The 13,465-nt window shown below is 40.2% G+C and overlaps 1 protein-coding gene across 1 annotated transcript in view; it reads left to right on the top strand.

Annotated features, from left to right (window-relative positions):
* Nucleotides 1–11,559: 11,559 nt before the first annotated feature.
* HIBCH (3-hydroxyisobutyryl-CoA hydrolase) overlaps nucleotides 11,560–13,465 on the top strand; it is a 149,881-nt gene continuing 147,975 nt past the window's right edge. Inside the window, exon 1 of the mRNA XM_086719143.1 lies at nucleotides 11,560–11,642. The gene's annotated coding sequence lies outside the window, so the exon portion shown is untranslated. The remainder of the gene's footprint in view (nucleotides 11,643–13,465) is intronic.

Here is a 13,465-nt window from a genome sequence, read left to right as displayed (position 1 = left end):
TTCTGGACATATTCATTTGACCAATATTTACTAAGTGCCCATTTTGAAACTCACACTGTTCTAGGTGCTGGGAATCCGGCCACATATGTTTAAAAAGTCCCTAGTTTCATCAAGCTTACATTCCAGAGGGTATATATGACTTGTAGTCCAAATGTTACTTTTTTCTTAAAGAAATGTATCAACTTTATTTCACTGTTTATCCTAATTATAAAATATATAATTCTTGTATATTGGAAACAAAATGATACAGAAAATGAAGATTCTTTTATAATCCTATCCACCGGCATAATTACTATGAATAGTTTGGTGTATTTATTTACAGACTTTTAGAATAATTTTTTTTAAATTTGCAAACGGAATCACTTTTATAAACTTTTCTTCACTTAGCAACACTGTGCACCATTACCCTATACCATGAGTATGTTTGCATAACAAGGCATCTAGACATAACTCTTTCTTTTTATTGGTTGCATAATATACTGTGCAATATACGTAGACTGCAAGTTATTTTAGCCATTCTTTTATTAATAATCATTGAGGTTATTTCCAGTTTGCCCACTATGATTAGTGTTTTGCCCCAAAATCTTTGCTTACCCCAAGGTATTCTCAAATTCACCATGTGGGACCTAGAGACAGAGGGAGCTCCAGCTTATGGCTGTCTCACTGGACTTAGGGAGACAGAAATTGGAGTTTAAGGATTGGGCAGCCAATATCTGAGGGCTTAAGAGCCCAGAGAGAAGAATAGAGAACAGTGAGTCTGGTGCTTTGCATGCAATTTCCCTTCAAGGCTTTCTTTTGCGATGCCCATACATGCTATGGGCAAAATGATGAGACACCCAGCAAAAAGCAGCTACGTGCAAAGATTCTCAAAATCTAAGAAAAGATTTTGACAGCCTCTCCTATTTTTCTTCATTTCCTTTGCAGGGGGTAGGGGGGAAGCAGGAAGAAAGTCTTGTAGACAAGCTAAAGCCTAGGAGCTAACAGAAAGTCACCAGAGGGTTTTGAAGGAAATGAGAGTCTGACTTGGAATCAATTGTACGATACTGGCATCAAAAGGGCTCCTTGTGGGGGTGCCTTGGTGGCTAAGTCAGTTAAGCATCCGACTTTGGCTGTAGTCATGATGTCACAGCTCATGAGTTCGAGCCCCACCTCTGTGCTGACAGCTCGGAGCCTGGAGCCTGCTTCGGATTCTGTGTGTCCCTCTCTCTCTCTGCCCCTCCCCCACTCACGCTCAGTCTCTCTATCTCTCAAAAATAAATAAAACGTCAAAAAAAAATTAAAAAAAAAAAAAGGGTCCCTTGTGACTGTCCTGCCAATGAAGAGACTGCAGCACAGGGAGTTGTCCCGCCCACAGTCACGTATCACCCACAGCTGCAGCTTTAACTCTGACCCACAGTGTAGCTTTTCTTGAACTATGCAGGTTCCTCAAAGCCATGTTGCAGTATGTGTGTAAGAGTGAGTCAGAGGCAAGGAGAGGTCTGGCCCAAAGTGGTGACCTGGAGGTTTGAAGGATAAAAGGGTGCTAGAGGCCAGGAGATGGGGAGAGACTGGGAAGAAAGAGCTCAAGGGTGAACATGGGACTCTGGAGTTTGTAAGGGCAGGATCTGGAAGAGGAGGCCTGGACTCAGGAAATTAGAATGCTAGAGGAAGAGGGGGAGGGCAGACTGGGAAAGAGGATCGCTTTGGAAGCGGCTGAGTTCCATGGCCTGGCCAGGCATGGAGGTGGAAATGGCCAGCAGGCACTGAGAAATATAGGTCCAGGGTTTGAAAGAGAGATTAGGATTTTTCCCTATTCCAATCCATACCCTTTCTTTATTCCTTCCTCTTTTCCATCTTTCTTTTTAGAAATTTGGGAATCAAATACATAGTTGAAGTTGCAGAAATGAATGAGATCTTTAAGTGAAAAACTACATAAAGAAAAGAATTTTTTTTAAGCATGGTATGTTAGAATTTTATAATTTAAAAAACCCAATATAGGGGCACCTGGCTGGCTTAGTCAGAGGAGCATAACTCTTGATCTTGGGGTCATGAATTTGAGCCCCATGTTGGGTATAGAGATTACTTAAATGAATAAATTTTTAGAAAATTTTATAAAGGAAAAGAATTACAAAATTGTGAAAACTAAATTACTAAAAATCCCACAAACCATAAAACAAAACAACAACAGAAACAACCAATATAGATGATCTGATTCATCATGAAAACTAGGGATCATGCCTCAAATCCTAGGAAAAGGGTCATCTAGATTTTACTAGCCCCTGCCCAAGGCCTGTAGGATAAATGGTAGTTAGAGTGCAGTTCATTCACAGCGCCCGGGTTGCTCCGTCAGGGAGCATGACACTTTGGCTCAGGTCGTGATCTCACGGTTCATGGGGTTCTCTTGGGTTCAAGCCCCACATTGGGCTTCGCATTGACAGCACGGAGCTGGCTTTGGATCTCCTGTCTCCCCCCCTCTCTCTCTGCCCCTCCACTGCTCTCTCTCTCTCAAAAATAAACATTAAAAAAAGAAGAATGTAATCCATTCCATGGTTGGACATCTCAAATCTTTCAAAATGCTTTTTGTACTGAGTTCAAACTTGCTTCTCTGTAATGTGTGTTTGCCGGTTCTTTAATACAAATAGTTAAACTTTTTTTTTACTTTGCATAATAAAATGGTATAATTCAAAGAATACAGTAGACTTCACTAATTACTTACAATTGGCCAACTAATCATCAGCATGTAGTTAGTTCTAAAGAAGAGCAGTAGAATATTAAAACAACCTGATTTACTTTTTTCACATATTAGATTGGAAAATTGATGTTATCTAGTGTTGGCAAGGATGTGGGAAATGAACATTCTCATCCTCTGCTGATAAGGTATCATTTGGTATACCTTTTCTGGAGGACCCTTTTTCAATAGGCAGCCAAATTTAGAATGTCCATTTTTGATCTAGTAATTTCGCTTCTAGGAATTTATCTTAATGGAATAATTAGAAAAATGTTCAAATATACACATTCTTCAATTATATTCATTGGCTTTTTGTATTGCAGATGTTTTAATTGAAGTATAACATACATATAGTAAAATATACAAAATTTATACAGCTCCATGAACTTTTACAAAATAAACACTCCTGTGTACCTGCCATCAAGGCACAAAACATTACTGGCACCCCAACAAGCTCTCTCCTGCCCTTCTCTAGTCATGGAGTCCCCAAAGGTAACTACTACTCTCATTTAGATTAGGTTCCCAAGGAGGCAGCCTCAGATATACTGTGTAGCAGGGACCAATGATTGTGGGAGGAGGGAAGAGATGAGGAGGGGAGGGAGGGGAAGGAAAGAAACCGGACTGAGCAGAAGTAGAAGTTAGGTTGAATTGCAATGTCAGCAAAGTCTTAACTAACTCTACAGGAGCTCCGAAGCTCAGAGCCCCCAGGACTGGCAATGTGATCTTCAGTCAGTTGAGGCATTTCCTCCTGAGGAGGGATCTTGATGGTGCTTTCCCTTAGTTTTGCTTAGTTTTGAACATCATATGAATGGTATCATATAGTACATGCTTTTTCTCTGTTGCTTCTTTCATTCAGCATAATGTATGTGAGATTAGTCCATACTGTTTCATTCTATTTCAGTATACAGTGACATATTTACTTATTCTACTGTAGTTGAGCATTTGCTTAGTTTTCAGGGTTTGGCTATTTTGAATACTGTTGCTATGGATACTCTTGTAAATGTCGCTTGATGTATATTTACATGCATTTCTGTTGGGCATATACCTAGAAAAGGGTCATAGAACACACATATGTTCAGCTTTATTAAATATTTTTCCAAAGTGGCTGTTCAGATATGTGTTAAATATTTTTCTAAAGTAGCTGTACAAATTTATGCTCCCACCAGCAATGTAACAGACTTTTAGTTGTTCCAAGTTCGAATACATATTATTCTGGTGGGTGTAGTGGCATGTCTATGTGGATTTTATTCTAAGTTTATTTATTTTATATAGTTTATTTATTTAGAGAGAGAGAAACAGAGACAGAGCGGGGGAGGGGCAGAGAAAGAGGGAGAGAGAGAATTCCAAGCAGTGGAAGCCCCTTAGGGCTCCAACTTACAAACCCGCAAACTCAAGAACCCCGAGACCATGACCTGAGCTGAAATCAAGAGTCAGAGGCTTGACTAACTGACTGACCCACCCAGGCGCCCTGTGTCTATGTGGTTTTAATGCATTTTCTTGGTGAGTAGTGATGTTGAACACTTTTCATATATTTATTGGCCATTTAAACACTCTCTTTTGTAAAGGGTCTTGTGGCCATTTTAAAATTGGGCTTTATTTTTCTGGTTGACTCTGTAGGAGTCCTTTATATCTTCAGGATACAGGCCCTTTGCCATATATATATTACAGCTATCTTCTCCCCCCCTCTGTAGCTCATGTTTTCCCTCTTCTCTGTACAGAAGGAAAACCACTCTAGGAAAATTGACTAAAATGTCAGCAGTAATTGTGTCTGGGTGTTGGATTTTTCTCCTTGTTTTTACTTCTTCATATATTCCAGTTCTTTAAGAAGCATGTAATGAAAAGACTACTTAAGACACAATAAAAGGAATGAGTTGTTTTAAGAAAGCAGCATATTTAAAACATAATGATGTAATTTAAAGGCAACCCTTTGGAAAAAGTTAGCCAAGACAAGAACTTTGCTATAATTTGCCTTTGATATTATGTTAAGTGCCTGCAAAAATCTGCTGGAGACACCTGGTGGAGAGTGTCAGTAAGCTTATGGCAAAAGTGCTTGAAATGTCACAGCACATAGGGCCAGCTTACTTCCCAGGTGAGAAATGTACACAAAACATAGTTTGGTTCCCTTATCATCTCAGTTTGGGGATAAACTAAAAAGACCCTTCAACTCTCAGTTAGGGTAGACCTAGCTCACTGGTGGGCTGGCTCCGGGACTGGCCAGCAGGTATGACAAAAATTCAGATAGAGAAAAAGACAGTGAGGTTAGAAGTGGAAATGAGATCAATTTGGGGCTGGCTACATAGTTTGTGGCACCTGGTGCAAAATGAAAATGGGGGGCTTTTTTTCAGACAGCAGGAGAAAAGGTAATAGAACACAGTACTAAAGTACTTAAGTACATACAGGTCTAAAATAAAAAGACTTTTCCTTTCTTCCACGGTCTCTCAGCCCATCGTGATATTGTTTATTTGCTCTTTAATGTCATTCGAGGTAAAGAAAATTTTAAAACTTCACTTACTGGCATGAATTTTATTCATCTTTATATTATGTCATGCCAGTTTTAAATGCAGATAGAAGTGTATTTAATTTTTATATGGAATCACCAGAATTACATGATCCATTTTCCATAGCTCTACATGAATATATATTTTATTCTTACCACAGTAGTGGAAACAGTCCATGACACTAGCTCAACTGTTTTTATTTCTTTTCTTTTCTTGGTACTCACACATTCTGCCAGCCCTCACTACCTTCAGCTTACCGGCAAGGAAGGACTAGAAAGAGAAGGCACTGTAGGTGGCCCTCTCGTTCCCTTTCCTTCCATGCCATGATCTTCAGCCTATGCAATTTGCTAATTGCATAAATACACAGATAAGAATACACAGAATAAAGAATAAATAAATACACAGATAAAAATACACAGATAAGAAAGGGGTGGTAGGTTTTCTTGGTTGTTCATTCAGGTTCCTCAGAACACCATTGCCTTTCTTTTTCATTGGAAGCAAGTTCTGGCTCTCGGGGGCTGTCAGTGCCCCCACTTAGTCATAAGTGTAACACACTTGTATTCAGTTTGAGTCTCACTGAAGTCCTGTACATCATGGGCCCGTGAGAATTCTGTCCTCACCGGGCACTGTGAGCATTAGGTGAATGGAATGGGGGCAACAGGAAGAGGGACGGACACACATTGTACATCATGCCCCTGTTCATGCTCGTGCTTCACTGTCCTTTCCACTTAACTTACAAGTTCAAAGATAATTTTTTTGTTGTTGTAAGAAGAGGATTTTATTTTTTTTCCCTCCAAGTTTTTCTTTAAATTCCAGTTAACGTGCAGTGTAATATTGGTTTCTGGTGTAGAGTTTAATCCCTCACTTACATATAATACCTGGTACTCATCACAAGTGCCCTCCTTAATCCCTGTCACCTATATAACCCATCTCCCTGCTGGCCTACTCTCAAAGAAAAAGTTTTTAAGAATTTCAAGATGACAATAGCAGAACCAGGTTCAGTGCCTTTCTGATGTGGAGCCTGCTACAGTTGCACAAGTCACAAGGCCACGAAGCCAGGCCAGGAATGGTTCTGCCTTTTTGCTTTTCCTTCCTTTCCTTTTTCTCTTTCTTTCTTTCTTTCTTTCTTTCTTTCTTTCTTTCTTTCTTTCTTTCTTTCTTTCTTTCTTTCTAATGGGTAAATAAAGAAAACTCTAAATCCTGCATAGTCATGGCTCAGGATCAGGAATATTGAATATTCCTGAGAATTGAATATTCCTGAGAGCCAGAATTTTGGCTAGGCTGGTTATCAGAAATAATAAACAAATAAAACCTTTTAAGAAAGTTCAGCTCAAAACAGCTACTTTCCCCTGGATCAGTTTCAAAGATTTACTTGCGCACAAACCAGACTTTAATGGAGTTCCCTGCCATTCTAAGGGGACACGTGCTGTTACTTAGGCTTGCTTTATGAACATGTGTTTCAACCAGTCTGTACCAAGCCAGATACAATTAGAGGTGTTCACTATGGATGTGAAGGTTACAACTTAGTGTTTTCACTCTGTCTTTGCATTTAGCACTTGGAGGAAAAAATGGAAACAAAACTGGGGGACAAGAAGGAAACTGTAACCTCTGCTTGCTTTTTTCCCCTTGGAGGAATGCAGCAAATGTGTGCATGTGTGGTTTGACTTTCTGCCATGGAATGCGCAGTGCTGTTTTTGCGTGGTAGCTGTGTAAGGCCGGTTGCAGCAACACACTCTGGGCTGTGAATGCAGGACAGGGAGTTATATCCAGCTTCTGCGGACTGGGCCAAGCTGACTCCTAAGGCGAATGGCTAAGCAGAGTATAGACTGGACACAAGCTCGTCTGCATGCTGTGCACTCAACAGACAGAGGCAGGGGGGCAGGGGGGCTGGTTTGATAGGAGGAGGTGATAGGGAAGTTGCTCAGAGATTTATCCCAGATTTTGGGAGAGGAATCACTGCGTATGTTTGTCTTGTATTTTCATCTGTGCTTTTATTGGCAGGAGGTTCACTTTCTTCATCATTTTGATAAATGCATACATTTATGGCACTTTTAATTCCTTGGGGATGAAATAGATAAGTACATTATAACTAGATAAGTGACCGTGGCTAAAGGTTGGAATAATCTGACTATAAAGGTCATGAGGCATTAGTGATAAGAACAAGTGATGTGTGATCAGCAGTCAGACCAAGGCCAAAGCCTGGACAGCTCAGTTGGACTGAGTGATAGAGACTACTGGTTGTTCCCCATTGCCTGTTTCCTATCTTCCAGGGTGATAAACTGCCTGGTTTTGGGCTGGGTACATGGCTGGGTGCATTCTCCAGCTTCCCATATAAGTATAGTCATGTGACTAGGTTCTGGTCACTGAGCGGAGAAATCACCTAGTCTTTCCTATCTTTTCCTCTCTCTTGCTACCTGCAATGCAGATCCTGTTGTCTTAGACCATGAGAAGAAGGGCCGTAGTCGAAGGATGGAAGGAGTCCGAGTCCCTGAGGACACTGGGGTAGAGCCACCATTCAGCTTACCAAACCGCTTTCATCTTAATTGAAGCCACCGTTATTTTGTCATTTTGCCACTCATAGTTAAGGTTAATGCTTACTGATATAAAGTATTCCTGCAGGCGTAGCTTGGCTGGACTTCTTCCGGTCAGAAGGGCCATCTTAAAGACTTTATACATAGGTGCAAAAGTCCGTTTTTATACTCCTATCATTATAACATAGCAAAAAGCCCTTTACAATATATATGTCTCTTGGCATTTTAAAATCTCATGCGGGGAACCAGGGCAGAAGATTGGCAACATACAAAGTGTATTAAAAGGCAATGATCTTTAGGACCCTGCTCAATGTGGGAGCCAGTCCTTAGGAACAGTTGGGCTGAGTTAGGGGTGACGGTAGGAGGAAGCAAGTGGCTGGTAGAGGGTAACAGGTGAGAGGCATCTGTGGAAAATGTTCTAAAAAGAAAATCTTGAAAAATAATTAGCTTAACTAATTTAGTTTTTTAAATGTAAGCAAAATATCTAGTTAGGAGGAAAAGACCGTGTTATGCCATGGCATCTAGGGATACACAAATTTGCTTATTATCTTAAATAAAAGAATGCAAGTAAATATCTAACACAGCACTTGGAATCTGGCGATCAATGTGTTAACTGCTAATATAGTATTGTTACTATATTAAAACAAAAGAATTAAGCTGCCCAGAGACTGCTCTTAGTGCGGTGCAGTAGAGGAAGCCCTCTTGTTATCACCATCCATCTAAGTGACCTGGCCCATTAGTCTCTATTCATTAATCAACTGAATTGCTGACTGAATAAAGTGAGGTCTCTCCTTTAACTTACTGTTTAACTTTTAACTTATGTCTTGTTTCCTGGTAATTTTTAGGCTGACTGCATCATATAGGAATAATAAAAGTATTAGTAGCTTGTTTTATTGAGCATCAGTCTACTGTGTTAGAGATGTACATATGTTATTTCATTTCCTTCTCACAATGTTCCTGAGAGATGGCGTAAATCATTTTACCAGATGAAGAAACTGGGATTCAAAGAGGTTACATGGCTTAGTATTTTAGCTTAAGATCACATCGTAAATGATCCCAGTAAACCCAGCCCTGTTCACTCTAAAACCCATGTCCTTCCCCTTGTACCAGTTTTTACTCTTCCTTTGGTGGCAAGATACATGTCACGTTTCATCTCTGGTTCACTTTGGCCTATTGAAACAAAGTGGTGGACAATAATTTCCCCATAGTCATGTTATTTTTTCTTCTGTTAAAAAATGTTTAAGTTTATTTATTTTGAGAGAGAGAGCCTGGAAGAGAGAGAGGGAGAGAGGAAGAATCCTAAGCAGGCTCTGCACCATCAGCACAGAGCCCAATCTGGGGCTCGAACCCACACACTGTGAGATCATGACCTGAGCCAAAATCAAGAGCTGGATGGTTAATCAACTGAACCACCAAGGCACCCACCCCAGTCATGTTATTTTTTTTTAAATTTTTTTTAACGTTTATTTATTTTTGAGACAGAGAGAGAGAGAGCATGAACAGGGGAGGGGCAGAGAGAGAGGGAGACACAGAATCGGAAACAGGCTCCAGGCTCTGAGCCGTCAGCACAAAGCCCGATGTGGGGCTCGAACTCACGGACCGTGAGATCATGACCTGAGCCGAAGTCGGACGCTTAACCGACCGAGCCACCCAGGCGCCCCAATCATGTTATTTTTAATAGAAATTAAATCAGCTAGTGAAGATACAGTAACATATGATTGCATGAAAGAAAGAATAAACCAGTAGTTACAATAGGAAATGTGAGAACTAAAACAACAAAATGTAAATGACTACCTTACTGATAGGACCTAGAAAATAAAACCAGTAAGTAAATACTTACTAATTGCTTTTAATAGTGAACTTAATGCCTTACTGAACTATTGCTTTGTTATAATATTCATTAAGTTGCAAGTTAAGGTATTTTGTTCTAAAATTTAAAACTGTTGTCCTGGGGTGCCTGGGTAGGTCAGCTGGTTAAGGGTCCAACTCTTGCTTTCAGCTCAGGTCATGATCTCACAGTCATAGGATCGAGCCCTGCACCAGGCCCTGTGCTGGGTATGGAGCCTGCGTAAGATTCTCTCCTTCTCCCTTTTCCCCTTCTCTCTCTCTCTCTCTCTCTTGCAAAAATAAAAAATAAAACTATTGTCCCTTTGCAAAAAAAATTGTCTTATAGACATATCTATAATGAATTATGAATATTTTACTTTTTTTCATAAAATCCAGTATGTATTTCCATTTATAGCACATCTCAATTCAGAGTAGTGCATTTCAAGTGCTCAACAGCCACCTGAGGCTGTGGATATCATTTGGGAAGCACAAGTCTAGATTACTGATAGATTGGATTATGATTCTCAGAATAATCTGGATAATGAAATTATAATCCCTAGAAATTATTTCTAAGAAAACAATGTCTCACATATATCATTTTGATTAGGATATATTAATATGATAAATTGATAGAAATATCTATCCTGGGGGAAAAATAATATCAAAGCTACCAATTTCCCACTGTAATGGCACTCCTTCCTGTATTCTCTTTTTAAAAAATTTTTTTTAATGTTTATTAATTTTGAGAGAGAGAGAGAGAGAGAGACAGAGAGCAAGCAGGAAAGGGGCAGAGAGAGGAAGACACAGAATCAGAAGTAGGCTCCAGGCTCTGAGCTCACAACACATAGCCCGACATGGGGTTCGAACCCATAAACCGCAAGATCGTGACCTGAGCCGTAGTTGGCTGCCCAACCGACTGAGCCACCCAGGCGCCCCTCTCCTTCCTGTATTCTAAGGATAAAAATATATGAACTCTCTCTCTGACTTTTCATTATTTTGTCTACTTCTATACTCGAAAGCCTTGATATATCAATTTAACTGTATGATGAGTTTGCCCCTGCTGCAAGCTGTCCGAATACACCATGGGCATAGCTGGGCTTGTTTGAAAGTGTGAGGTTGGTTAGCTCTCCTGGCGTGGAACTCTGTGCTTTTAAAAATACTTGGCCTAACATAGAAGCATTTACATAGCATCGTATCTCAAGTTACTGATTTCCAAACCCACTTGAAAGGGCTTAGCTTTTACTGTAGAGAAAGGTGGCCAGTTTTCCTCAAATTCCAGTTACTGCAAACTCTCTTGTTCCTGCCTTACCATCAAAAGGATACTAGAGTGAAAAAAAAGGACATTAGAGTGGAGGAAGTGACTTGGGTTCCCAGAACTGCTCTTCCCATTATGCAGTGGAAGCTGTCTTTTTATCACCGTCTATCTAAGTGACTGGCAGATTAGTCTCTCTCTCCAGTCTCCTGTAAAACACATTGGCCAATGCACCAGACCCCTGACCTTCATGGCCAACACGCTACCTGGCACATTACCTCTGCCCACTACCCCCATTTCCCATTCCTGTCAGTTGAGTTCTGTGTTTGCCAAGAGTTGTTGACTACTTTCCAAATTGTATATTCTTTTTAAAAAAATTTTTAATGTCTATTTGTTTTTTAGAGAGAGACAGAGTGTGAGTGGGAGAGGGGCAGAGAGAGAGGAAGACACAGAATCCAAAGCAGGCTCCAGGTTCTGTGCTGTCAGCACAGAGCCCAACGTAGGGCTCGAACTCATGAACTGTGAGATCATGACTTGAGCCAAAGTCAGACACTAAACCGACTGAGCCACTCAGCTGCTCCCCAAATTCTATATTCCGATTGTACTTTTAATAGATTGATTAAATATAAAGTAAAAATGATAGAGCATGATTTTGAAAAGAAATAATTAAAGGCATTGGAAAGGGTTGATAAAAGTGAGTCTTTTTTTTTTTTTTGAAGATTTTATTTTTAAGTAATCTCCACACCCAACGTGGGACTCGAACTCACAACCCCAAGATCAAGAATCACATCCTTCACTGATCAAGCCAGCCAAGTGCCCTAATAAAGGTGAGTCTTAAAAAAAATTAGAGTATGAAACTATTGTAAAAATAGAGGGAAAAATTTTAAATTCAGAATATGTTCTACGATCACTTTGCAAGTATTTTTAAGTTTTTCTTCTAAGGAAATCAACACTAGAGGTCATATTCCCATGGACGTAGTTTATGCAAGAAAAAATACAGACGTAACCTACCGATGCATGCTTAAGGAAGGGCCTTGGCTTTCCTGCAGATTGACAAGGAGTGTGCATAATGGACGTTAACAGAATAGATCTGATTTCCTGTCTTGTCTAGATTTTCTTCTCCAATAAATTAGCAAACTGCTTGTTCAGATCACACTGAAGAGGACTGTTTTCACTGCATTTTATTGATAATTTACATATCCTAAAAATGTTCATAGGGACAATAAATGCTATTCCTTTTTGTTTTGAGCGAGAGAGAGAGGTAAAGAGAGGGAGACAGAGGATCCCAAGTGGGCTCTGCGCTGATAGTGAACCATGAGATCATGACCTGAGCCATGACCTGACCTCAAGTCAGACACTTAACTGACTGAGCCACCCAAGTGCCCCAATAAATGCTTTTTCTTGAACCATATTCTGTTTCTCCATTCAGGGAGAAGGACTATTTTCCAGGTTTTCTTTTCTGGTTTTTTTTTTTTTTAAGTTTATTTATTTTGAGAGAGACAGAGAAAGAGAATCCCAGGCAGGCTCTGCACTGTTAGCTCAGGGCTCAAACTCACGAACTGTGATCATGACCTGAGCCAAACTCAAGAGCTGGACGCTCAACCAACTGAGCCACCCAGGCACCACTCTGGGTTTTTATTGTTATTTATTTTATTGTTTTTAATGTTTATTTTTGAGAGACAGAAACAGAGCACAAGCGGGGGAGGGGCAGAGAGAGAGGGAGACACAGAATCCGAAGCAGGCTCCAGGCTCTGAGCTGTCAGCACAGAGCCCAACGTGGGGCTTGAACTCCTGAGCCATGAGATCATGACCAGAGCCAAAATTGGATGCTTCACGGACTGAGCCTCCCAGTCGCCCCTCTGGGTTTTTATTTTTAATGTGGTTTATGAAGAACGGATTATCTTGTATTTAAAATCAACCATTAAAACAACATTGCAAGTGGTAAGAATATATAGCTTGAGAGCCAACAGTCAATCACAAAGCATAAAGATGGCTTTAAACACTATAACTCAATTATCAGTAATGATTGAATCTGCTGTATGCAACACAATACTATTAAAAAGAGTTGGACAGTTCTTTTCATTGTAATTGTAAAAAAAAAAAAAAAAAATAGAAGATGCTGCAGAAATATCCTTTGGCCCCCAGAGGGCGCGAGGCGGAAAGAAGTCAGAGCTGAGAGCTGGATGCCTTCAGATGGGGGCCTCCGACCTTACCAATGCTGCTTAAGAGAATAGGAAAAGAGGTCCACATCCACCTCAGAGGACATTCAATATGGGATTCTAGTAGACATAAGGACTGTCCATATTTAACTCTACTCCTAGTTTTTGAAGTGTAAAAATTGCAAGAATTACAGAAACCTCCTTATCCCCTCTACCTTATAGATAGAAATGGAGTGTGTATGTGAGGATATTAGAGAGAGAAATAGAGAATATTTGAGCGTGCATGCCCATGTGTGAGAGAGGGGGTGTGTGCACGTGTGAGAGAAGGAGTGTGAGAGAGAGTAGGAGGGGGCACACGGTGTTCCAGGCTTTAATTCTCATAAGCAACGTAAGAATACTATTGAAAGTATTTGAATTTGGCTAAATTATGCATAAAATTGACAGTTCTAAATGTTCTGCCAAAGGCTAGAGCTGCAGATTTTCCCTTCAAG

Source organism: Puma concolor, chromosome C1, assembly GCF_028749965.1.
Source record: "Puma concolor isolate L17-30 chromosome C1, mPumCon1.1.hap2, whole genome shotgun sequence".
In the NCBI taxonomy this organism is placed as follows: Eukaryota; Metazoa; Chordata; class Mammalia; order Carnivora; family Felidae; genus Puma; species Puma concolor.
The sequence above is the reverse complement of the archived record's forward strand: the minus strand, read 5'-3'. Positions and strand labels throughout refer to the sequence as shown.